The sequence below is a fragment of the Mobula hypostoma genome, chromosome 4, assembly GCF_963921235.1.
Source record: "Mobula hypostoma chromosome 4, sMobHyp1.1, whole genome shotgun sequence".
Classification (NCBI taxonomy): Eukaryota; Metazoa; Chordata; class Chondrichthyes; order Myliobatiformes; family Myliobatidae; genus Mobula; species Mobula hypostoma.
Genome location: NC_086100.1, coordinates 101080594 through 101106057, shown reverse-complemented (window position 1 = coordinate 101106057; position 25464 = coordinate 101080594). Strand labels below are relative to the sequence as shown.

The 25464-nt window shown below is 40.8% G+C and overlaps 1 protein-coding gene and 1 long non-coding RNA gene across 2 annotated transcripts in view; both read right to left on the bottom strand.

The window, feature by feature from the left end:
* Positions 1–9203, bottom strand: part of LOC134345527 (uncharacterized) — a 40217-nt gene extending 31014 nt beyond the window's left edge. Inside the window, exons 1-2 of the long non-coding RNA XR_010017715.1 lie at positions 7717–9203; positions 3690–3820 (exon numbers count right to left, since the gene is read on the bottom strand). This is a non-coding gene — a long non-coding RNA (uncharacterized LOC134345527). The remainder of the gene's footprint in view (positions 1–3689; positions 3821–7716) is intronic.
* Positions 1–25464, bottom strand: part of LOC134345972 (actin-binding LIM protein 2-like) — a 409808-nt gene that overhangs the window by 374372 nt on the left and 9972 nt on the right. The window lies entirely within an intron of this gene.

The following is a 25464-nucleotide window of genomic DNA, read 5'->3' as shown; positions in this document are numbered from 1 at the left end:
CAATCTGTCCAAGTCACCCTGCATTCTCATAACATCCTCCTCACATTTCACACTGCCACCCAGCTTTGTGTCATCTGCAAATTTGCTGATGTTACTTTTAATCCCTTCATCTAAATCATTAATGTGTATTGTAAAGAGCTGCAGTCCCAGCACCGAGCCTTGCGGTACCCCACTATTCACTGCCTGCCATTCCGAAAAGCATCCATTAATCCATACTCTTTGTTTCCTGTCTGCCAACCAATTTTCTATCCATGTCAGTACCATATCGGTGAGACCCGACGTAGATTGGGAGACGGCTCCATCTACGCTCCGTCTGCCAGAATAAACAAGATCTCCCAGTGGCCACCCACTTTAATTCCACTTTCCATTCCCATTCCGATATATCCATCCACTGTCACGATAAAGTCACACTTAGGTTGGAGAAACAATACCTTATATTCCGTTTGGGTAGCCTCCAACCTGATGGCATGAACATCGATTTCTGAAACTTCCAGTAATGCCTCCACCACCCCCCCCCCACCATTTCCTATCCTCTTGTCCCTCTCTCATGTTATCCCCTTGCCCGCCCATCACCTACCCTGGTACTCCTCACCTTCCCTCCTTAGATCATAACTATGTGGCCCCTGAAATTATTGAGAAGGCGCTATTTCAACGGCTGGACAATTTTCCTAGGGTGTCAGCCAAGGACCACACTAAATTACGAGAACTCAGAGATTTACTCATGGAGATTCAAAGTGCTAAAGAAGATGGCTATTTAACTGGCCTGTCGTATCTGGATACCTCACGCGGAGTTGGATCAATTGTGGACAAGCTCCCATTTGGGCTGCAGGAAAGGTGGGCGTCTATTGGCTCAGAGTACAAGGAAGAGAACGGTGGTCAATACCCTCCCTTTGAGTATTTTAGTAGGTTTGTGTGCAAGGAGGCGAAGAGGCGAAACGACCCTACCTTCATGAATCAAGGCAGCACCACAACTCACATCAACCCAGTCAAACCCATTTCGAACAATTTTGTCATCAATAAACCCGTCTCAGTTCATAAAACCGAAGTCTCCGCAATCAACGATGACCCTAGCAATAATTGTCCATTGCACAACAAACCCCACCCCCTCAAAAAATGCAGAATGTTTCGAAACAAACCCTTTAACGAAAGCAAGGCCCCTCTCAAGGAAAAAGGAATATGTTTTAAGTGCTGTTCCTCTACCTCCCACCTTGCTAAAGAGTGTACGTTCCCTATAAAGTGCTCAGAATGTAACAGCACTAATCACGATGGGGCCATGCATCCCGGCCCATCACCGAAAACTGCCAAGGCTCCTCTGCTCCCACAAGAGGAGGGAGAGCATCACTCTGATACAACTATTGTCAGCTCGAGCTGCACAGAAGTTTGCAGTCCAGGTCAGTCGAGCCGTTCGTGCTCAAAGATCTGCCTCACTAAGGTATACCCTAAGGGAGCTATCAAAGCCTATGTAATTCTGGACGACCAGAGCAACAGCTCACTAGCAAGACCAGAGTTCTTCGAGTTGTTCAGCATATAGGGTAATCCATTCCCATACTACCTCAGAACTTGCTCTGGCATCGCAGAAACCTATGGCAGGAAGGCCGAAGGCTTCCAGCTCGAGTCGCTGGATGGCAAAGTCGTCATCAGTCTCCCTCCACTCTTAGAGTGCAATGAGATCATGAATAACCGATCCGAGATTATGACACCAAGCACAGTGCTACACCAGCCCCATCTCCACCACCACATTGCTAAGCACATCCCAGAACTGGATCCGGAAGCAGAAATACTCCTGCTACTCGGAAGAGACATTCTTAGGGTGCACAAAGTCAGGCAGCAGGTCAATGGACCACACAACGCCCCCTTCGCCCAACGTCTGGATCTGGGCTGGGTGGTGATAGGAGAGGACTGCCTTGGCAACGTGCACAAACCGACAGTTAACATGCTCAAGACTAATGTGCTAGAAAGTGGCCACCATTCAATTTTTCAGTCCTGCACAAGCTTCATGTATATCAAGGAAGCACAACAAAGGCATGAGCATAGTAAAGTAACTGAGAAGATACTGGGACAGTCAGTCTTCACTCAAACTAAGCACGATAATAAACTTGCTCCATCTGTGGAAAACGCCATCTCTTTAAAAATAATGGACACAAAGGTTTTTAGAGACGAAGCGAATAACTGGGTCACCCCACTACCATTCAGAGAACCGCTCCAGTGCTTATCAAACAACAAAGAGCAGGCAGTCAACCGGTTCACATCCTTACAACGAACCCTGAAAAGGAAACCTGAGACCAGTCACAGAGGTTGTTCTATTGTTACCTAAAGACTGATCTAGAGACTAAAGTTATATACCATGTTTATAGTGACCTTACAAAGGTCAGGCGGGGAGTGTGTTGCCCTTAAGGCATTTATTTGACTTTGTTGGGTCTACGTTTTAAATGATTTGTTGGTAACTATTTTCTAGTTAAAGTTGAAGGTTGATAATTATGTTACAGTATAATAAAGGTAAATTCATTGTCTATGGTATATCGCGGCATGTGATGATGTCACCTCCGGTTTCGCTGCGTCTTATGTATAACTCCCATTTCAGAGAAGCTGTGAAGGCGGGTGCCATGCGTGCAGCATGATCGTGAAGAGCTCCGTTTCTACCCACAAAGAAACATTATAGAAGCAACACTGTAAGTTCATAAGAATGTATTTGAAGTAAAAATATTAACGCTGTTTCTGTTAAGGAAGCGGTGGTTGGGGCAGCACACTTGCCGGCTTTTCAATTTCAAACGCGGGGTCGGCTCAAGCCTGATGGCGGTTTGACGGGACCCCCTCGCCCACTACGCGGGGTGGCTGGAGACACTCGCTAAAAGAAGAGAGCACGCGTGGTCTCCAGAATGAAACAGATGCTGTATATGTCTGTATTTTTTTATCAACAGTTTTCACTATATGATGTTAATGTGGAAGAGTGAACAGTAAATGGCTAACCTTACTACGACTCTGTCTTCATTGGCTCCAGCTTAACTTAGTGTTTAGTCAGAGTTTCAACACACTGCACGAGAACACTATAGGTACTGATTGTGGATGATCAGCCATGATCACAGTGAATGGTGGTGCTGTCTCAAAGGGCTGAATGGCCTACTCCTGCACCTATTTGTCATACAAGAGGCCACACTGGAAGCACAACAGCGATTACTGCGAACTGAACTAAACTGAACTGAACTCTGTGTCACTTGAGACTGATCATTTTACCCCTAGACTGCGATTATCCTAGTTCTGTGTACATGTGTGTTTTATCATTGCTAACCCATTGCATTTATATCCTTACGTTTAGAGTACTGTGTTACTTATTTCTTTAATAAAACTTTCTTAGTTCCAGTAATCCAGACTCCAACTAAGTGGTCCATTTCTGCTGGTTTGGCAACCCAGTTACGGGGTACGTAACAACATAAATAAATTAATAGAATATACACTGTATCAAGTTGTTAATGAATACCATGAAATATATTATTTCTACAACTATCCTGAAAAAAATGTAAAAGTTTATGGGAGAATTTACATAAATTCAGATTTCTGTATGTTAGGTAGCCCAGGGAGACTGTATATCCATTTGGGTTGGGAAATGAGAGCTATGCATAGGTTTCATGGCACTGACTCATCAGGGCCCTATGTAATGATTGAAGGGTCTCGGCCCAAAACATCGACTGTACCTCTTCCTAGAGATGCTGCCTGGCCTGCTGCGTTCACCAGCAAATTTGATGTGTGTTGCTTGAATTTCCAGCATCTGCAGAATTCCTCGTGTGTAACAGTAGTATGATGTTTTTGCTTTTCTATTTAGAACCTCTTGTAATAAAAGAGAAACATGTTATTTGTCCTCCAAATTCATTGTTGTTCAAAAGGAATTTTCTATTGCATATTATCAAAGTCGAGCAGTCATGTTTTACCAAATCATATCCTATTTGCCATATTCTTGCTCATTCACTTTGCATTTCTATATCTCTCAATATTGACACTGTCATCTACCTTTGTATCAGCAGCAGACTTAGATATTTCACATCTGTTCTCTTCATGCAAATCCCTGAAATAGAATGTGAACAAATACAACTCTAGCACCAGTCCCTATGCGATTTCTCATAAGCACCCAATCTAAAAATTACTCATTTATTCCTACTTTAGTTCCTTAGTGTTAACCAATTAGTCTATATAATTATCCTACTCCAAAAAAATCAAACAAGCTCTCAGTTTTTAATGACTTTGAATTGAATGACACCAGGAATCTTCCTGGTTTCCCCATTATCTGTTTGATTGTCATGTCCAAAACGTAAACGGATTTGTCAGAAATGATTTCCCCATATTAAATTCACATGGACCCTTCACAAACTTACTGCTATTTTTCTGAACACATGGATATAAATTCCTTTCTAAGAGACTACAGCATTTTCCCCAATACTATTGCCACCTGCAGTTTTCTATTTCTCTCACCCGCCTTTCTTGAACAGCAGTGTTACACTTGCTACTTTCTATAGGAACCATTATCTTTTGGAAAAGACAGCAATGAGTGCATCAACTTTCTCAACAGCCACCTCTTTCTAAACTTTTTAAAACATCTGGGATATACAAGTTACAGTCCCATTAACTTATCTAATACATTATTTTTTTTTACAAATAATACCTTCTTTCGGCTCCTCATTCACTCTAGTCCACATTAGGTCTACTGCATGGCATTTTAGTCTCCATACTTAAGTCCCAGGGTAGTTTCTCTAGCAATTAGTTACTCACCTGTTCGTTCAATGGGTGTCTACTGGCAGTACTCCATTAGGATCTTTCCATATGAGAAATGAAAGGGTCTGTAATCTGACTAGCAACTGCCAAACCAGTGTCACTAATCTCTACACAATGAAGATCATGATTTACAAAAAGATGAGAACGCTGCTTATGGGAACATTATCACTGATAGTGTGATACAGCACAGAAATAGGCCCTTCTGCTCACCAAGTCCACACTGATCATTCCATTTACACTACTCATTTTTAAAAAATTATTTCCCCTTGTTCCCATCAATTTCCTCCAGATTCCGTTACTCACCTACAATATTACTGCAATTTACAATGGCCAATTAAACTTGTAATCTGCCTTTGAAAGCAAACCATGCAGAGGAAACCACGCATTCACAGGAAGAGCATGCAAACTTCACACAGGCAGTAGCCAGAGTCAGGGCTGAATCCAGGTCTCTGGTGCTGTGAAGCAGTGTCTCCACCAGCTGCGCTACTTTGTTGCAGTAAAAAAAAATCAAATAACATAAAAATCACAACTCATCTATTACATGGTGTCCAATATTGTGGCACTATTTTGCAGCATTCTGCAGTATGGCTGAAGTCCAGCTGCTAGCTTCTTCCATTCATTTTGAGTTCTTAACTATCCTTGCCTTGAAAATGCTGACTTCCATCTGCTAGGCAAGGCCAGCTAAAGTAGAATAACTTCACTATTTAACTCATTGTGCATTCACATCAGCCTTGACATGATCGCATCCCAATTATGGACTTTATTTGGATCCTTTTTGTCAGAACAACTTAGTGAGCCGAACACAGATTTCCAAAGCTTGGTGCCAGAAAGCCAGATCCAAGTCCCAATAAAACACATTGTAGCTATGTCATATTGGTCCATGCCAATCCCTTAGGTAATGCCATGGGGTATCAAAGGCAACAACAACACTCACAACACACTGGAGGAACTCAACAGGTCGGGCAGCATCCGTGGAAAAGATCTGTCGACGTTTCGGACCTGACGAAGGGTTCCGGCCCGAAACGTCGACCGATCTTTTCCACGGATGCTGCCCGACCTGCTGAGTTCCTCCAGCGTGTTGTGAGTGTTGCTTTGACCCCAGCATCTGCAGATTATTTTGTGTTATCAATTGCAACAAGACACCATGAGTGTCATCAACATTATCCTTCTCCTAAAACTAAAAAACTTGCTTGCCAGCAGCAACCTAAGCACATAGGTACAGAAAATACACAGAACTTAAATTATAAAAGACACCAAAGAAAGAAAAGTGTGCAAAAACACCTCAATGCTGAAAAAGACACTGTCAGAAACAAGTCCATAGTTGTGCACATGCACACACAATGGCATTTCAGGCAACCTCATGATTTTTCTTTCAGCATCGTGGGTCCCAAGCATCCCATTCTATACATGATGGGTCTGACAAGTCTCATACACCCTACTCCACACACTCCCTCTCCAAGCCCCATTCCATCAGATGTACAGGATTCTTCCACTAGCCTCCCAACTTCTCCAGTCAAGTTCTGGAAATCATGCAGCCTTCATCATCGCCAATTGTAGCCTTTTACTACTATATTATAACCACTGTTTTTGCTACTGCTATCTGGCTAACTGGGGTGTGCACTTTTAAGCACTGGCATCCTTCTATTGGTATACAACAGTATTGATAGCTACAGTCAATTAAGCATGATCACATCAGAAACCACACAGACTCCATTTCTGAAATCAACCTAAATCTCTTCTTGCACAGTTTCCAGGTTTTTCTGCCTAGAATTCAACAGCATAGTGATTGTTTAGCACATCAAACAGCTTAGAATACTGTGATATTGCCCAGAGTGAGATAAAATTGCCCATCTCCCAAAAATGAGCTAGATGATTTATTTATTTATTTTATCTTATTAGCGATACAACATAGAATAGGCCCTTCTGGCATTTTGAGCCAAGCAATCCCCAACAAACCCAATTAACCCTAACCTAATCACGGGACAATTTACAATGATCAATTAACCTATCCGATATATCTTCTTTTGATGCTTCTCCAAAATATACAGCAACCTGTTCAAACAATTTGCATTTTCTTCTATAAAAAGTGTTTTCAGATTTCAGTGTACTTAAGAAAAATATTCCCAAAAGCAGTAGACACATTGCAACTACAATATCAATATGTCATTTACAGTGGAAGGCAGCACTTACATTTAAAATTACCCAAATATACAACAGACACAAACTGTTGTCACTTTATTTCTGTATTTTATATTGCTGGAAACAACATATATCCTTTACAAAAAAAAAGCTACAGGTGCCATGAATCTGAATAATAAACAGAAAATACTAGTAACACTCAGCGAGTCAGACAACATCAATCAAAAGAGAAAGACCATTAATGTTTCAGGTCAAAGACCCTTCGTCCGAATGGCTGCCCTGACATACCAAAACAATTGTAGCTGATCATCAAGTAACATGGCGGTGACCTGAAACATTATCTTTGTTTCCGTTAACTATTGCTGCCTGACTGCTCACCATTTCCAGCATTTTGTTTTTAATAATTGTTAAACTTGTAATTGCTAGGATGCACTTACTAGGCAAATGTATGTATTTTAAGATAATGCACCATTCTTTGGTGCATTTAAAGTTAACTAACTATAATCTGATTAATTTAAAATAGGTAAGAGGAACAGGTTGCTCGAGAGAAATATTTAATTATCCTCACCCCACTAATTCACATGCGAGTGCCCCTGACACTCTGTGTCTTGGCATAGTGGGTGTTTGATACGCCTCAATTCTTTACTACAGGAAGCTAACTATTCTATTTTTGAAAATCACAGAACCATACAAATGGTGGGCACACTTTTTTAAAAATCAAATTACAGTAAGCCACATTGTATCCCACACAATATAATTTCCATGAGATATAAAAGTAAATTCAAAGACCAATAAGTAGATTATGAAGTCCGTCACTTTTGTTCCAATGTCCATGCATCTGAAGACCCCATTTTACACTGCCACTTGAGCAGAAAACGCCATCCACGACATCCATGAAGAAGCAGGCTATCAATGTATCTGTTTATCCCTATTTTGGGGGAACAAAAGGAACCTACCTGAGCAGGTAACTGGTTCTCTTACACTACCCACAGAAACCAAAGCTCAAGATTCTTCCCCAAGCCCCACTTGTAATTACCATCCCAACTCTTCTGCCCCCAACCACTTATTTGTCACCTAAAGCAACCCAACATATTTCTCCCAAAACCCAGCATCACCCCTCCTTATCAATGGTTCCCAGCCAAAGAAAAATTATCTGACTGAATCTTGTTGTACTAAGCCCACAAACTAAACTTTTAATGGCTAACTGCAGTGACCTTTACAGATAGCAACTAAATTCTAGGTAATAATCTTAAACTATCCAAAGCATACAATGTAGCAATTATTCAACAATGAATGGCTTTAAAGATTAACCTACAGTAATATGTCTTGACTGCCACAGTTATTTTGATAGGACTCACTAAAATATAAGGATTGTGTAGGTTTATGTGCAGGATTGGTGGACAAGAAAGCACATCAGTTGGTCTGTACTTCATTATCCTTTCACCACAATTGGCAATACTAAATTTTTCTCCCAATTGTTGATGTTTTCTCAATGTTCAACATAAAATTTCAATCACTTCCTCTTCTTAGTGGTGCTGATTTCCAGCTTATCTACAAATGAACTGTTGTCTCATGGCTAAATTTGTAAATAAACCTTATTTAAAAGTCATTAAATGAACTAGGACTGAGGCTGTTAGAATTTACTTTTTTTTAAAAATAGCTTTTTGAATTTTCCTCCCTTGCATTTTCTATGAGTAAGTAAAGCTGCAAATATTTCAGGACTACAACACAAGCACAAAATTTAAGAAAATCCATAATTGTAATGTTTCACAAAGAATAGTAATTCAAGTTCAAACTTTCACTTTTATCATTGATAAGCTTCCAACAAACTTTACAATGGTGAGCATTGCAATTAAATACTGTATATGGTACCATTGTATCTGAAATAGATGTGCTTTTCACCATCTTAAAATATAAGACCATAAGACAAAGTCGGCCCTTCAGCCCATCGAGTGTGCTCCACCATTTTATCATGAGCTGATCCATTCTCCCATTTAGTCCCACTCCCCCGCTTTCTCACCATAACCTTTGATGCCCTGGCTACTCAGATACCTATTAATCTCTGCCTTAAATACACCCAATGACTTGACCTCCACTACCCCCGTGGCAACAAATTCCATAGATTCACCACCCTCTGGCTAAAAAAAATTTCTTCGCATCTCTGTTCTGAATGGGCGCCCTTCAATCCTTAAGTCATGCCCTCTCGTACTAGACTCCCCCATCATGGGAAACAACTTTGCCACATCAACTCTGTCCATGCTTTTCAACATTCGAAATGTTTCTATGAGATCCCCCCTCATTCTTCTAAACTCCAAGGAGTACAGTCCAAGAGCGGTCAAATGTTCCTTATATGTTAACCCTCTCATTCCTGGAATCATTCTAGTAAATCTTCTCTGAACCCTCTGCAACGTCAGCACATCGTTTCTTAAATAAGGAGCCCAAAACTGCACACAGTACTCCAAGTGAGGTCTTACCAGTGCCTTATAGAGCCTCAACATCACATCCCTGCTCCTATACTCTATTCCTCTAGAAGTGAATGCCAACATTGCATTTGCCTTCTTCACCACTGACTCAACCTGGAGGTTAACCTTAAGGGTATCCTGCATGAGGACTCCCAAGTCCCATTGCATCTCAGAACTTTGAATTCTCTTCCCATTTAAATAATAGTCTGCCCGTTTATTTCTTCTACCAAAGTGCATAACCACACACTTTCCAACATTGTATTTCATTTGCCACTTCTTTGCCCATTCTGCCAATCTATCCAAGTCTCTCTGCAGACTCTCTGTTTCCTCAGCACTACCGGCCCCTCCACTTATCTTTGTATCATCAGAAAACTTAGCCACAAAGCCATCTAGTCCATAATCCAAATCATTGATGTACAACGTAAAAAGAAGCGGCCCCAACACGGACCCCTGTGGAACACCACTGGTAACCGGCAGCCAACCAGAATGGGATCCCTTTATTCCCACTCTCTGTTTCCTGCCAATCAGCCAACACTCTATCCACGTATGTAACTTTCCCGTAATTCCATGGGCTCTTATCTTGTTAAGTAGCCTCATGTGTGGCACCTTGTCAAAGGCCTTCTGAAAATCCAAATATACAACATCCACTGCATCTCCCTTGTCTAGCCTACTTATAATTTCCTCAAAAAATTGCAATAGGTTTGTCAGGCAGGATTTTCCTTTAAGGAAACTATGCTGAGTTCTGCCTATCTTGTCATATGCCTCCAGGTACTCCATAACCTCATCCTCGACAATCGACTCCAACAATTTCCCAACCACCGATGTCAAGCTAACAGGTCTATAATTTCCTCTTTGCTTCCTTGCCCATTTCTTAAATAGCGGAGTGACATTTGCAATCTTCCAGTCCTCTGGAGCCATGCCAGAATCTATTGACTTGTATATTATTAAATTAGGTATTCATAAGCATTCTATAATTTTCCTCAACACAATTCAGAAACCTCTGAATGTCAAAAATCAATGCATTGATTGTCCATCTGTTTCCCTACATAGTAATGTACTTTCATTAAAAATGTATGAATCAACCCTTCTCTTTCTCAGCAGTTGGCCCATGTAAACTTTGAAGAGGAAGTGACTACTAATCCAAAGCCCTATCAAGTTCAGGCATTTAGTTGAAACTCTGCAACACTTAGCTGATACAGCACAACAATTTAAGCTACCAAATCCAGACACAATTACTAATCTATAACCCCCAGCACAGGATGAAATAGCTTTCCGCTTACAACATTTTATTAGTCTCCTGACAGTTTTCCCCTCCTGTAATGTAGCAGGAATACCAAATTGGTTCAGAAATGTTGCATTTTGAAAGTCAAATCAAAGTAAGACTTACAGCATGTTATGAAAGTTAGCGCACTGTAATGGAACAGAGGGACCAAGGAGAACAAGTGCACAATTTATTGAAAGCATTGTACAGGTAGATAGGATAGTGAAAAAGGCATTTAGCATGCTGCCTTCCATCAGTCATGGCACTAAATATAGTGACACATATTTGCAGTTGTACAAATCATTGGTGAGGCCACATTTGGAGGACTGTTTATATTTTTGGTCATCCTAACGTGGTTAAACTAGAAACAGTGTAAAGATTTGAGGATGTTGACAGGACTAGAGGGCATGAGTTAAGAGGAGAGATGGCCTGGCTAGGTTGTTATTCCATGTAAGACAGGAAATGAAAAGCAGCCTGAGACAAGGGCTTAAAATTGACTGACTGTAAAAGCTTTTATAGATATGTAAAAAGGAAAAGACTGGTAAAGACAAATGTAGGTCCCCTACAGACAGAAACAGGTGAATTGATTATGGGGAGCAAGGACATGGCAGACCAATCGAATAATTACTTTGGTTCTGTCTTCACTAAGGAGGACATAAATAATCTTCCAGAAATAGTAGGGAACAGAGGGTCCAGTGAGATGGAGGAACTGAGCAAAATACATGTTACTAGGGAAGTGGTGTTAGGTAAATTGAAGGGATTGAAGGCAGATAAATCCCCAGGGCCAGATGGTCTGCATCCTAAGAGTGCTTAAGGAAGTAGCCCAAGAAATAGTGGATGCATTAGTGATAATTTTTCAAAACTCGTTAGATTCTGGACTAGTTCCTGAGGATTGGAGGGTGGCTAATGTAACCCCACTTTTTAAAAAAGGAGGGAGAGAGAAACCGGGGAATTATAGACCGGTTAGCCTAATGTCAGTGGTGGGGAAACTGCTGGAGTCAGTTCTCAAAGATGTGATAACAGCACATTTGGAAAGGGGTGAAATGATCGGACAAAGTCAGCATGGATTTGTGAAAGGAAAATCATGTCTGACGAATCTCATAGAATTTTTTGAGGATGTAACTAGTAGAGTGGATAGGGGAGAACCAGTGGATGTGGTATATTTGGATTTTCAAAAGGCTTTTGACAAGGTCCCACACAGAAGATTAGTGTGCAAACTTAAAGCACACGGTATTGGGGGTAAGGTATTGATGTGGATGGAGAATTGGTTAGCAGACAGGAAGCAAAGAGTGGGAATAAACGGGACCTTTTCAGAATGGCAGGCGGTGACTAGTGGGGTACCACAAGGCTCAGTGCTGGGACCCCAGTTGTTTACAATATATATTAATGACTTGGATGAGGGAATTGAATGCAGCATCTCCAAGTTTGCGGATGACACGAAGCTGGGTGGCAGTGTTAGCTGTGAGGAGGATGCTAAGAGGATGCAGGTTGACTTGGATAGGTTGGGTGAGTGGGCAAATTCATGGCAGATGCAATTTAATGTGGATAAATGTGAAGTTATCCACTTTGGTGGCAAAAATAGGAAAACAGATTATTATCTGAATGGTGGCCGATTAGGAAAAGGGGAGGTGCAACGAGACCTGGGTGTCATTATACACCAGTCATTGAAAGTGGGCATGAAGGTACAGCAGGCGGTGAAAAAGGCGAATGGTATGCTGGCACTTATAGCGAGAGGATTTGAGTACAGGAGCAAGGAGGTACTACTGCAGTTGTACAAGGCCTTGGTGAGACCACACCTGGAGTATTGTGTGCAGTTTTGGTCCCCTAATCTGAGGAAAGACATCCTTGCCATAGAGGGAGTACAAAGAAGGTTCACCAGATTGATTCCTGGGATGGCAGGACTTTCATATGAAGAAAGACTGGATGAACTGGGCTTGTACTCGTTGGAATTTAGAAGATTGAGGGGGGATCTGACTGAAACGTATAAAATCCTAAAGGGATTGGACAGGCTAGATGCAGGAAGATTGTTCCCGATGTTGGGGAAGTCCAGAACAAGGGGTCACAGTTTGAGGATAAAGGGGAAGCCTTTTAGGACCGAGATTAGGAAAAACTTCTTCAGACAGAGAGTGGTGAATCTGTGGAATTCTCTGCCACAGGAAACAGTTGAGGCCAGTTCATTGGCTATATTTAAGAGGGAGTTAGATATGGCCCTTGTGGCTACGGGGATCAGGGGGTATGGAGGGAAGGCTGGGGCGGGGTTCTGAGTCGGATGATCAGCCATGATCATAATAAATGGCGGTGCAGGCTCGAAGGGCCAAATGGCCTACTCCTGCACCTATTTTCTATGTTTCTATGTTTCTAAGATTATCAGAGGTATAAATAAGGATGACAGTAACAGTGTTTTCCTCAAAATAAGGGAGTTCAAAACCAGGGTGCATAGGTTTAAGGCAGGGGTTCCCAACCTTTATTTATGCCATGAAGCCTTACCATTAACCAAGGTGGAACTCCTGGTTTATGGTGAAAAGAGAAATATTTAACAGGAACCTGAGGGAGAACATTTTCCATACTAAAGGTAGTTGGTATATGGAATGAGTTGCCAGATCAAATGATTAAGTACTATAGTATTATTTAAGAAGCACCTGGATAGGTACATGGAGAGGAGGGGCTTGGAGGGATGCAGCTGAATGCAGGAAATTGGAACATGGTTTCCTCAAGGGAAAATCTTGCCTGACAAATCTGTTGGAATTTTTGAAGTAATAACAGGTAAGATAGATAAAGGAGAATCTGTGGATATTGTGTACTTGGATTTTCACAAGGCCTTTGACAAGGTGCCACCAAGGCTGCTTAACAAGTTAAGACCCCAGGGAATAACGAGAACAATTCTAGCATTGATAGGATAGAGCACCGTCTGTTTGGCAGGAGGCACAGAGTGGAATTAAAGGGAGCCTTTTCTGACTGGCTGCCAGGGGTCTGAGTTAGGACCTCATCAGTTTACATTATATGTCAACGATTTGGATGATGGAATTGATGGCTTTTGAGGCCAAGTTTGCAGACAATATGAAGATAGGTAGAAAGGCAGGTTACAGACGCTTAGATTAGGAGAACGGGCAAAGTGGCGGCAGATGGAATGCATTGTCGGCAAGTGTATGGTCATGCACTTTGGTTAAGTAAGGCAGGAGGAGAGAGGCAGCACACCGCACGCATGCACAGCCCTCCGGTGAAAATGATATCGTATCTGTTAAATAGGGGCCGTGGACAATTCTGATTTGATGGAGAATGGACGAGAAAGCACAGAGGAACATCTGGAGAAATTTCTGAAACACTCGTTCGCTGCTGTCGTTACTGCGTGGTCGGGAAACTTTCAGAGGGTCGGCCTCAAAATCTCCGGTTTTGCCTGCTGGTGGCTACCGAGGTTGAGGTCGAATCGTTCAGATAGAGATGGCGCTCAGTACTCGGTGTCAGAGAGCTAATCAGAGGCTTGTCATATGAAGAGTGTTTCATGGCTCTGCACCTCTACTCACTGGAATTCAGAAGAGTAAGGGGTGACCTCATTGAAAGCTACTGAATGTCGAAAGGCTTTGATAGAGTGGACGTGGAGAGGATGTTTCCTATAGTGGGGGAGTCCAACCAGATGACACAGCCTCAGAATAGAGAGGTATCCCTTTAGACTGGAGATGAGAAGGAATTTCTTTAGCCAGACTGGTAAATCTGTGGAATTCATTGCCACAGGCAACTGTGGAGGCCATGTCATTAGGTATATTTAAGGCAGAGGTTGATGGATTTTTGATTAGTCAGGGCATGGAGGGATAAGGGGAGAAGGCAGAAGATTGGACCTGAAAGGAAAAATGGATCACCCATGTTGAAATGATAGAGCAGATTCAATGGACCAAATGATCTAATTCTGCTCCTGTATCTTATGGTCTTATGTGCATATGAAAATAAATTTGATTTTGACTTTTAAATCAAATCAAAATTCCTTGGAATATTTCAATTTCCTTGGCAAATACTGTATCTCCAAATACAGTGCAATTGAAACATATTGCTATTGCTAAAAGGAGTCCAGACTGATTACAATCCTTTGATCTTCAATGTCAGGGAGACAGATGAAATGGGGATTGCAAGTCATTCAGCATGAGAATGTGAATTTGGAAAAGGCAATTATTGCAACACCATGGACACATTTAAAGGACAATCAACAGTGGAGCTTGAATTGCTTCTTTAATTAATAAGCATTAGAGATCTTGGGATTGCAGCAGATTTTGAAAATTGGGACACAAAGCTGCCTCTGTGACAGGAAACAAAATATAATCATGTATAATGATAAGTATTTGTACTACCATTTCCCATTAGAATTATTAGATCTCTTACTTTATAAATTGGTAAATTTGGTAAATTGGTTTATTATTGTCACATGTACCAAAGAACAGTGATAAACTTGTCTTGTATGCTGTCCATACAGATTTCATTGCAACAATGCATGGACGTAGTTTGAAGTAAAAACAATAACAGAATGCAGCATAAAGTTTATCAGTTACAGAAAAAGTGCGGTGAAGATAGATAAGGCAAGGCTATAGTGTGGTAGATTATAATGTCAAGTGATCAGCTTATAAGAATATCAAACTGTTCCCTAGTATAACAGTGGGACAGAAGCTCTCCTAGAGCCGGGTGTACATGCTTTCAAGCTTTCGTATCATCTGACCAATTTCAAAAGGGAGAAGAGAGAATGTCTGGTGTGAGCAAGGTCTTTGATAATGCTTCATACTTTCCAAGACAGCAAGTATAGACAGCATTAATGGAGGGAAGTCTAGTTTCTATGAGCTGTGTCCCCAACTCTTTACAGTTTGTAGTCTGAGGCAGAGCTTTCGCCATACCAAGCCATGATGCATCTGTATTGGATGCTTTCTATGGTTCAGAGGGGATGTGCCAAATTGCTTTAGCCTCCTGAGGAAGTAGAGGCAGCGTAAGGTTTCTTGGCCAGGGCATCATTGTGGTTGGACCAGGACAGCTGTTGACAATGTTCACTCCTTTGAACCTGAAGCTCTCAAACATCTTAAGTTCATAACATTGATGTAAACCTGCCATCACCTACCCCTGCCCCACAAAGTCAATGATCAGCTCTTTTGATTTGCTTGTAAACAAGGAAAGGCTGTTGTCTTGACATATCATTAGATTCTCTATCTCTTTCCCATAGTCCAACTCATTGTTATTTGAGATACAGCCCACTATAGTGATATCATCTGCAAACTGTCAGAGCAGAATATGGCCACACAGTCATGAGTGTGTAGGGAGTAGAGCTGGACCCTGATGATGTAGCCTTATTGGGCATCAGTGTTGAAAATATTCATGGCAGAGATGTTGCTGTCTATTTTTACTGACTGCAGTCAGGAAGTTAAGCATTCAGTTGCAAAAGGAAGTGTTGAGCCTCAGGTCTAGGAGTTTGGAAATGAGTTTGTTTGCAATTATAGTATTGAAAATAAAGCTGTAGTCAATAAACAATAGTCAAATATAGCTACCTTTACTGGCCAGATATGCTTGAGAAGAGTGTGGAGTCAGGGAGATGGTACCTGCTATAGTTCTATTTTGGTGGTAAACAAATTGCAATGGATCAAAGTTCCTAGGAAGCTGCAGTTAATACAGGCAATAACCAGCCTCTCAAATAACTTAGTGATGGTAGATGTCACAGCCACTGCATGGTAGTCATTAAGGCAAGTTAGCTTGTTTTTCTTAGGTATCAGGATCATAATATTCTACTTAAAATAGGTGATGGCCTACTTTAAGTGGTTAAAAACTTCTCTAAATACCCCACTAGCTGTTCTGCATAAGATCCAGGGCACAGTCAGGAAAAGTATACGAGCCATATATTTCAGGTTCACTTCTCAGATGACTAATCTTAGGTCTGCAACAGTGACTGAGTTCAGGTGTTCTGGAGGCCGTTGAGGCGGGCGGTGACATTTCAAACCCGTTCTGTTGAAAATATGCATAGAATGCTCTAAGCTCATTGGAAAGGAATGTGTTGTTGTCGTCAGTGATATTGCCTGACTTCATTTTGTAACCCGTTATAACACACAAACCATGCTTCAACTGACAGCTGGTATGGGACTCAATTTTAGACTGGTATTGTCATTTAAAGTCATCAGGGATGCCAAAAGACTTGGATATTGGTACAAGGAGTCCTGCTGGGGAGTTAGCAGATGATAAAAAAAACTTGCCCTAGTAGTCACAGTGACAAGGACTACTATAGCCTTGGATGAGTTACTCAGGATGCTGCGATGTACAGAATGGGTTCAAGAAGCATGGAGTGACACAATTTGAATGGACTCAAGTAGAAAGTAAGTTCTAGTTCAAGTTCAAAGTTTAATTAACTATATATGAATACAGCCAAACTAAGCAGCATTTCTCCAGGGCCAAGGTGCAAAATACAGTATCATCTGTCATACAGAGCTCAAGACACATATAGCATACGCAAGATAGCAAGGACATTTAAGATCACAGTAAAATACCAAAAAAAAAGTCCACCATGACTGGGACTAAAAACTATAAAGTAGAGATAAATCGAAACCATTTAAGGTCCATATATGAAAGAAGGTGTTGTAAATAAAGTAGTTACTTGTTGGGCTGGTACAAAATAAAGCAAATAGAGTCTTATGTTGCTTGTTTGACATCAGTTGTTGTACCACAGGCAATACAAACTGAAAATGTTGGAAGCCAGCAGGTCAAATGGCATCTTTGAAGAGAGGTACATGCCTCAGGTTCATCCTTTCAGTTGAATTAGACACATTTTAGTACATTATGTTGTAGAGAAAGGACTGCCATTTTTTGTGGAATAGATTTCTGCCATGACCACAGGAACAAGAGGAAGCAGTTAGACTAGTTTGCCTTTATCTTTTTTTTCTGTCATTATGATGCCAATTTCACTTTGAATTCCAAGCAACACTTAATGAAAGAACACTAAGGATGTACAGTAATTTCTTCCAAACTAGTTTCTGCAATGTCAATACTTTGAACTATCAGGCATTATAACTATGTTTGAGAGAGCTAGACAACAACTTAATTAGAAGGTACCTTTTCCCTTTTGAGTGCTTATTCAAAGAACTATAATTAGATGAATATCACTATCTAGAACTGTAGTAATATTTAACGTCCTAAGCTTAGAATCTATTTTTGAATGTTTTGGTCAAGTTCTTTATTTGCCATAAAGTGCAATGAATAAATCTCCCATTCCTCAACTCTTCCTCTCTAGGAAACTTCAATTTTAGGAAATTACATAGCTTCAAAACTACACAGAATCTTTCCATAAACTTTCCCCATCCAGATCACTGACAGCTGCTTACTCTAAAAGTAATACATAATACAGAATGTTGCCCAGATTGCAAAGTTTGAACAACTTCCCATGTCTGAAACTCATACTCTAGATGAGTTATAATAGAAATAAAATTACTGCACTTAGTTCATATTATTTCACAGCTTGGGGAAAGTTATTTCCAAATGGCTTTCATGCACTATTTCTCTTCAGAATTTTGTCAAGAGTCCTTTTGTTCAATGACTCTATTGCAATTATAAATTATCTGTCTGGCAGCTGGAGACCTCTGATGGAGTCAGAATTTTTAACAATCCTTCTTTGATGAGGCAAAATATACCATTTATTTTCTACAGGGTATCCAGGATCTGCCAGATGGAAAATAAATGTCTCAACCATAAATGAACTTAACTGTAATACATGTTTATTAAGAACCACATTTAAAAGGTAGCTTTTAAGTCCAAAACATACTACACTTATCCCAGTGATGATCTCCAAGTTTTGTGTGAAGTAGTTAAAGTCAGTTCACATCTGGCAACTATGATTTCAGTTGCTAAGGTGCTAATTTTAAAAGTTCCTCCACAAAAGCTTTCTTTTTCTCCACCTCACTTTCCTTGTTTAAATTATCCCAGAAGATCAAAGTGTAGCAAAGTTCTTGGTCACTTGTTCATCTCCTTAAATGGTTTAATGTCAGTTTTAAGACCATAAGACAAAGGAGCAGAATTAGACCATTTGGCCCATCGAGCCTGCTTCAAAAATGGAATGATATTTGCAATTTTTGAGTCCTCCGGAACCATGCCAGAATCTAGCGATCCTTGAAAGGTCACTACTAATGCCTCCAAATTCTCTTCAGCTACCTGTTTCAGAACCCTGAATACATTTATGTGACAAACAGAGGACACACCACTAGTTACAAGCTTTTAAATCTGTGAAAATCTTGTTGTTGGAATATTGGATACTCCCAAAGACCTTGCAAAAAGCATTCTGCATCAAAGTCAAAAATTGCTTCACGCAATGCCTTCCATTGAGTCTTACCAGTACAAGCCAAATCAACATCTGCATAACGTGGGATTCAAGCATGGTTCAAGGTTTATTTTAAATAAGGAGGGGCCAGGGAGGAATTTGCATTTAAAGTTATCATAAACCCTCAGTGGTCAGAAGTAATCAAGTGCCATTACAAATGGATGTGAGGGAGACACAAGGTCTGAGATTAGATCTGAAATTCTATGTAGGTAAAGGGACTTACATTACTTATATGGAAGTCCTTTCCAGTGCAAAGTTAAATAAACATGGTTTGTCAGCAAGTGGCCGCTAGCTATCCTGGAACAACACATCAACTGCCCTTGGAATTGTCCAAAGGAAATGTTAGACATAAAATGACATCATCAAAATATAGCAACCACAAAATGGATACAAGGGAAAAACATAAAACTTACCCTGTTGCTACATTGAATATGAGGGGAAAAAAATCACAGCTGCTATTTTGCCATTACAAATTGATTTTTCGGATCTATTTTGTGCTAAAAATCAGCATTAATTAATTTCTTGCAGTACCATTTTCTGCTCATCTGTGAGGATACCATTTGTGATCCATCTAAATATAAAGCAAATATAATAATGTAAGTAATGTGTTCCAATGAACCAACTAGATGGAATCAACAATACTCTTGCCCTCTATGTTATTCAACTTGCATAGATTAGTCCCTAAATCGCAGCTAAGTACAAAGTAAGCTTATAGAAATACATCTAAAAGACATAAATATTGAGGTGTTAGTCCGAAAATATTTAATGGAAAAGTAAATGAACACTGAAATAGTAAAAGAAGAAAATAAAGATGCTGCTAAAGGAAAATGATGGGAAAAAACTCAGTCACAAATGCTGATATCAACTAATTACATCTTTCAGTCAAATTACCTTTTCTGCAGTGGGTACCACATAATGCTATTTAATTCGGAAATTAAACTTTTAGAAAATTATGTATAGATATGGGGAAAGCACAATCACTGAATCCTATAGAAGAACCTGAACAAGTCTGATGAACTAAGTGGTTTCCTTGCCTGTCATATGATTTAATGGGAAATTCTGATGTTAAAATGAAACACTCATCTGAAAGACAATCATATTGGGTCCTCGTTTATCCAGGATTAAGGATTTTATCATGGAAAGGTTTCAAGCATGACAAGTATATTTTATTCTTTCTGTATCAAAGCAGTGAAGTATGACATCACACACAGCGTTCAGTTGTTTATTGATGAAATAATCAGTCTCTGAGAAGGACATTTATTGTCCCAATGGACAAAGTGAAGAGATGAGCAAGTACAAGAACATCTTAGAACAGTTAATGCTATTTTGGCATCAGTGATGTTAGTACCTGATAGCGACTTTGATAATACTCATTAATGCACATCTCCGCTAACTCAGTGCAGCAAAATGGCAATAAACCCATTACCAAGGGGAGCTAGAAGTAGTCAAAGATATTCCCATTCCAATTTAAAAATATTTGCGCAATCCTAATAGACTTGGATATCAACTGTTAATGCGAATAAGAGTCATGACCTCAAACACAAGAAAATCTACAGTGCTGGAAATCCAAAGAAAAGCACAAAAAATGATAGAGGAACTCAGCAGGCCAGGCAGTGTCTATGGAAAAAAGTAAACAGTCAACGTTTGGGCTGAGACCCTTCTTCAGGACTGGAAAGGAAGGAGAGAAATCAGAGCAAGAAGGTGGGGTGAGGGGAGGAAGAAATACAAGGTGACAGGAGATAGGTGAAACCAAGAGAGGGAGAGGGGTTGAAGTAAAGAGCTGGGAAGTTGATCAGTGAAAGAGATAAAGAGCTGGAGGAAGGGGAAACTGATAGGAGAGGATAGAAGACCATGAAAGAAAGGGAAGGGAGAGGAGCACAGGAGGGAGGTGATGGGCAGGTAAGGAGGTAAGGTGAGAGAGAGGGAAATAGGAATAGGGAATGGCAAAGTGGGGGGAGGGGGGTGGAGAAATTACCAGAAGTTCGAGAAATCAACATTCAGACCATCCTTGGAGGCTCCTTATGTATTGCTCCTCCATACTGAGTATGGCCTCAATCACAGCAGTGCAGGCCATGAATTGGCATTTCGGAATGGAAATGGGAAGCAGAATTGAAATGGGTGGCTACAGGGAGATCCAGCTTTTTCTGGCAGACAGAGCATAGGTGCTCATTGAAGTGGTCTCCCCATCTACGCTAGGTCTCACTGATATATAGGCAGCCACACTGGGACCACCAGATACAGTAAATGACCTCAGTGGGTGAAGTGTTGCCTCACCAGGAAGGACTGTTTGGGGCCCTGAATGGTAGTGAGGAAGAGGTGTAGGGACAGGTGTGGTACTTGTTCTGCTTGCAGAGTCATGATCTGATCATTAGTAACTGGAAAACTACAAGTAACCAAAAATACTTTTACACACATAACCTAAATGTTGGCTAAAAATCCTTAACCTATAAACGAACAGTGCTGGTGATTTTACAGGCATAATGAGAATTCTATCTACAGCCATGACATTCACATCAATGAATATGTGAAATCCATGACTAGCTACATAGATAAGTGCTTTGAGGACATTACCATCATTAAACACATCTATGTGAGGTCAAATCAGGAACCATGGCTGACAGCAGAGGTCCAGACACAGCCGAGAGATCAGGATGCTACCTTCAGATCAGAGGATAAAACAGCCCTCAGGTCTTCAACAGCTGCACTTTCCTCTGCCATCAGAAAGGCAAAATGGAATTATTCACGGAGAATATACTATACATGTACATCCATTTCTGTGACACCAGAGATACATGGTGTATGTGGCAGGGAATTCAGACCATAACAAACTACAAGTACATCCTATGTATTAACGACAGTGATGCTTCTTTTCCTGATAGGCTAAATGTCTTTTATGCTCGGTTTGATGCACGGAACGATGTGCTGGCAAGAAAGGCCCCTGCCCCTGAGGAGCAGTCACTCTGCTGGGCTGCAGCTGATATGAGGAAGATCCTAGCCAGGGTTAACCCATGTAAAGCCGCAGGGCCTCATAACATACCTGGTCAGGTGCTGAGGGACTGTGTAGCCCTGATAACAGACATTCTAACAGACATTTTCAACATCTCTAACAGTCCACTGTCCCCTCGGGCTTCAAGGCGGTATAATTTATCCCGGTGCCCAATAGGGCAACAGTAACCTGCCTCAACGACGACTGCCTGACCTCAACAATAATGAAGTGCTTTGAGCGACTGGTTATGGATTGCATTAAATCAAAGTTCAAAGTAAAATTTATGAACAGAGTACATACATATCACTACATACAACCTTTTCTTTTTCCTGCGGACATACTCAGCAAATCTATAGAACTGTAAACAGGATCAATGAAAAAGAGCATAGAAGACAACTGTACACAAGCAAATATAAATAAATTGCAATAAGGTACAAGAGCATGAAATCACAAGCCAAAGAGTCCTTAAAGTTAGATAATCGGTGTGAGAACATCAGAAAAAGAATGAGCATAGTTATCCTCTTTTGTTCAAGGACCGATGATTGAGGGATAGTAACTGTTCTTGAACATGGTGGTACAAGTCCTGAGGCACCTGTATCTACTACCTGATGGCAACAGATAGAAAAGAGCATGGCCTGCTTGGTGAGGATCTTTGATGATGGGTGCTGCTTTTCTACTGCAATGTTTCATGTAGATGTGCTCAATGGTTGAGAGGGCTTTACCATGATGTACTGGGCCGAATCCACTACCTTTTGTAGGATTTTCCACTCAAAGGCATTGGCGTTGCCATACCAGGCCTTAACACAGCCAGTCAATATACTTTCCATCACAAATCTATAGAAGTTAGCCAAGGTTTTTGATGACATGCCAAATCTCCACAGACTTCTGAGTAAGGCGGTCATGCTTTCTTTGCAATTATATTTATATGATGGGTCCAGGACAGGTCTTGAGATAGTGACACCCAGGAATTTCAAGTTACTGACCCTCTCCACCTCTGATCCTCCAATGAATACTGGTTAATGGACCTCTGGTTTCCCTCTCCTGAAGTCTACTATCTTGGTTTTATTAACATTGAGTGAGAGGTTGTTGTTATTACACCACTCGGCCAAATTTTCAACCTCCCTCCAGTATGCTGATCGATCACCACATTTGATATGGCCCACAACAGTGGTGTAATCAGCAACCGTGAATATGGTGTTGGAACTGTATTTAACCACACAGTCATAGTTGTACAGTGAGTAGAGCAGGGGTGGGGGGGGGGTGCTAAGCACACAGCCCTGTAGTGCTCCTGTGCAGATAGAGATTGTGGAGGAGATTTTTGCCAATCCCATCTGAGGAATTGAGGATACATAAAAAATCATTTTGAACCTATGTGACCTCTGGCTAAAAGAATAATTGGGACTGAATAGGAACTTTTGAACTGAAGTAAACTCTGTCTTCAGCAGTTAGCTAGGACAGGCTCATTATCAGTTCTTTTCGGCTTGCAGAGAGACATTGGGAGGTTGATAACATTATACATTGTACTCTTGTTTGATTGGGGGGAGGACTCGCTGATAAGGAGAGGAATGAACATCTGTCTGTAATTAAGTCAGGGCCTTGCAAATGGAATAACTGATAAGGACTGGACAGTACATCCATCTGTAATTAAAACCTTGATTTAGTGGACTCTCTTATCTAAGTAATCAAGTTTTGCACCAACAGAATGGTGGGTGTACCAGTTCAAATAACATCTGCAATAGTAATGTATGGGGCTTACTATGTATAAATATATGGCTGTAACCTGACTAAGTCAGTCCACTTGTCAGAAGGTGGCAGTGCTTACGTGCCTTCCCTTTGACACTGAGTCTCAAACTCCTGCAGGAGTGTGCGCAATAAATTGTGGTGACAATAAGAAGCTGGTCTCTTGAGTTTTATTCTGATTCAACGTTAACACATCTTCTAGCTACATTGGTCCTTTTCCAATTAGCTCATCACTCAAATCAATCCACTGATGATGCCATAGGTTCTGCGCTCCATTTCATCCTGTGCCACCTAGAAAATGGCACCTCATATGCGAAGATGCTGTTTATCGACTTCAGCTTGGCATTTAATACGATCATCCTTCACAAGTTGATGGGTAAACTGTCCTCATTAAGTGTCAATATCACCCTCTGTAACTAGATCCTGGACTTCTTGGCAAAAAGACCAGTCAGACCATGTTGTCAAAAACATCTCTAGCTGCATCACACTGAGCACTAGCAGTCCCCAGGGATGCATGCTCAGCCCACCGCTGTTCACACTGCTGATGCATGACCGCCTTGCTAGATCAATCTGGTTCAATCTGAATCAGCAAGTTCACTGATGATACAAGTGGTTGGCCTCATCAACAACAACAAGAAGATGTACAGAGAGGAGGCAGAGTGGCTGATAAACGATACAAGCACAACAATTTGAGTCGTAATGTGGACAAGACCAAAGAGACAATAGCAGACCTTTGGAAGCTTCAGGGTGACCACTCCTCACTGTACATAAAGGGCTCCTCTGTGGAGAGTTAGCAGCACCAAGTTTCTGGGAGTGCACATAACAGACTATCTCAGTCAAGAAAGCACAGCAGTGTCTCTACTTCCTGAAGAGATTGCGCTGAGTAAGGTTTCACCCCCCCCCCACCATATTCTACCCAATTTCTACAAGAGCACCATCGAGAGTGTCCTGACCAGCCACATCACCATCTGGTACAGGAATTCCAAGGCATCTGACCAGAAGTCCCTACAAAGGATTACGAGGATAACTGAGATGATCATCAAGGTTTATCTTTCATCTATCTGAGATATTTATCAGGAGTGCTGCGTACGTAGAGCCCTTAGCATTGTCAATGACCTATCCCATCCACCCAACAACCTCTCTGATCCCCTACCATCAAGTAAGAAGTACCATAGCATTAGGACAAGAACAGTTAGGCCGTAAGACTACTGAACTCCTTGCCACCACAAAGGTCTCATCACACGTGAAGTGCCAGGAGCGTTATATTGTTTACTTTTTAAACGTATCATAAATGCATCTTGTTATTTGTTGATTTACTAGTGGTGATACTACTTTATGTGTTATGTGAGTGACTTACATGTACTATATTGTGCACCTTGGTGTGCGGGAACATTGTTTCGTTTGGCAGTATACATGTGTACAATTGAATGACAATAAACTGAACTTAACTTGAATTTGAATTTTCAGAGTAAACTCTTCAATAGCTTATTATTAAAAAAAAACTACTCAAGAATAGCTGTTAGTAGTGAGAGATTATTTTGGAGTTGAAATACATTAAACACAAATTTGTAGAAATATGTTTACGTACAAAAGTCTACAGAAAAGCTTCCAATCTCCAAGTAGGAAAATATTTCATAACTATTGTAATCAAATGGCCAAATAATTATCTTGTACTCTCACGTAAGAAGTGGTAGGGAGGCTAAACTAATACATCCTCTTAGCCAGGAAGGGAAGCAGTGTAGAGGATACACCTTAGAAGTTGAATGGTTTTCAAAAAGATATTTAAAAATAAAAA